Source organism: Mizuhopecten yessoensis, unplaced genomic scaffold (genome assembly GCF_002113885.1).
Source record: "Mizuhopecten yessoensis strain PY_sf001 unplaced genomic scaffold, ASM211388v2 scaffold4123, whole genome shotgun sequence".
In the NCBI taxonomy this organism is placed as follows: Eukaryota; Metazoa; Mollusca; class Bivalvia; order Pectinida; family Pectinidae; genus Mizuhopecten; species Mizuhopecten yessoensis.
Window position 1 is genome coordinate 22,648 of NW_018405387.1, and position 2,741 is coordinate 25,388.

Below are 2,741 nucleotides of genomic sequence, written 5' to 3' on the forward strand. Positions count from 1 at the left end.
CATTAGTGAGTTTTATGGTTTCGTTTCCACTACCCTATTTCTCACTTTGAAAACGTGACATTTCGTTGATGAATCAGAAAACGCTTACCCTTCCGGAACACGTGGTCTTATTCTGCTTGTATATACGACCGCTGATTCGGGGTTTTGACTGTATTGTATTAAACCGTTCTAGCTTTATGAATGTAAAATTGAATCAGTGATATTTTCCATCATAATTTAAGAATGAAATATGCATATTCTTTAAATGAAATGTATAACCCTCACATAATATTTATAAAACAAATCCCCATTTTTTTCTTCACAGAATTTATAAACGTCCTTAATTTACAACTTATTGCTTCAAAAATAATATTCATAAATTGTTATACAAATTGTACTAAAGCTCTATTGACCAAGGACATAGTCAATTACGGGTTAGATGACAAAATTGCACGGAGCCTTTTCATTATGTTGTCAATACTTACTATTTGTAAGTAAGAATTGCTATTAGTTTCAAAGCAACATCTGGTAAATATGAGAAATATATTGTTTAGCACATTCGAAAAGGAAATGCTCTATCTTAACCCCCTGTTATTCAAGTCGTTCATGTATTTGGTGGCAAATGTTTAAGAACGTATATTTATTCAGTTAATGTATCAAATATTGTTTTGAATGCAACTTCACGTTACTTTTCAGTCGAGTATTGTCATTCCGGCCACTTCCGGTTGACCTTACCTACTCGGACCGGTCAATGCTATTGGAGATTTGTGGGTTTTTTTAAGATGTGCACTCTGTATGAATCCATCAATCTGCAAAAAAAACCGATTACCCCAAAAGCATGTTAATCTTCTTCCGTTCTCTGCCTCGATAGACATCAAATGAGTCTATCATAAAATAAATCACTTTCTAATTTAATTTAAGATATAAACGAAAAAATATGATGAATCAATTTTTTGTTCATTTAAGGTCTTCAAACAAATCACGTGTCTGTTTCATTTAGCGTGATGATAGCCATCGAAAAGACAGTTTAGTTTTTATTTAATTTTCAGTCCATGACGTCGAGAAAAAAAACCCTTTTAAGAGCAAACTGTAAAATTAGATTATTCCTTGGCGTCACAATAATCTATCCGTTTAGCTGGGAACGAATGCGCCTGTGTAATGATAATCAAATTATTATTTAAACCCTTAACGTTTTGTGTTGTAGTCCAACAATTTAGGTTCGTTTGTTGTGTTGACGTCATGCGTAAAATTGTATTTACATGTTCACTAAGTGTTCTTGTTATATCTGATGATTTTTAATTAAAATTTGCAACAGTAACAACAGGTACGCAGTACACAATACTAACAGCAGGGTAAATAGGATGCTACAAGTCAAAGCCTTAGCTCTAGGCAGGCTATTTAACAAAAACATCGATTGCAAGTAAGATAACGCTTATTAGTGTTAAAGATAGATAATATCTTATCTTCTACATCTGACAGCGTGTATCATCCGGCACGGCAAGTCTGCCTAACAATGGTTAGTACATGAGTCGCACGTGATTTGCATGGGGGTCGTTTACAGGTGAGGAGTCATAAATCAGTCACAGATTTCACGATATCGCAGGTGTAGCATCAATATTGGATAAAAAAGACATTATTTACTTACGACGATGTCAAACATGCATTTCAGCTACATAAGTGTCTAGCCAAAGGCAGTATTACTATTTGCGTCAAAAATAATCTTAATATACAATAATGAAATTGTACATGCGGGACTAGCCCACTTTGTATTGATAACAAAACGGAATATCAAAATCATTGATAAACAGAAAAGTATATGACTAATATTTGGATAAATGATCATACAAAAACGAATCATGTAACTTTTGAAACTGATAAACACTGTACTATTGCGCACAAAGAATAGGCGTTTGGTAACACATTATTAAACAAAATTAAAGACCGAATGGAGAAGCGGTTTGTGTGGGGATGGAGAATCGGTTGGTGTGTGTGTAGGCGAGGTTGTTTACATATAAACAACACTAGTACACACAGGATGGAGAATCGGTTGGTGTGTGGGTAGGCGAGGTTGTTTACTCATAAACATCACTAGTTACACACAGGACAGAGAAGTGGTTAGTGTGGGTGTAGGGGAGGTTGTTTACAAACAAACAACACTAGTACACACAGGATGGAGAATCGGTTGGTGTGTGTGTAGGCGAGGTTGTTTACACATAAACAACACTAGTTACACACAGGACAGAGAAGTGGTTAGTGTGGGGGTAGGGGAGGGTGTTTACAAACAAACAACACTAGTACACACAGGATGGAGGATCGGTTGGTGTGTGTGTAGGCGAGGTTGTTTACACATAAACATCAATAGATACACACAGGACAGAGAAGCGGTTGGTGTGGGTGTAGGCGAGATTGTTTACACATAAACATCACTAGATACACACAGACTGGAGAAGTGGTTAGTGTGGGTGTAGGCGAGGTTGTTTAAACATAAACATCACTAGTTACACACAGAATAGAGAAGTGGTTGGTGTGTGTGTAGGCGAGGTTATTTACACATAAACAACACTAGTACACACAGGATGGAGATTCGGTTGGTGTGTGTGTAGGCGAGGTTGTTTACACATAAACATCACTAGTTACACACAGGACAGAGAAGCGGTTGGTGTGTGTGTAGGCGAGGTTGTTTACACATAAACATCACTAGTAACACACAGGACAGAGAAGCGGTTGGTGTGGGTGTAGGCGAGGTTGTTTACACATAAACA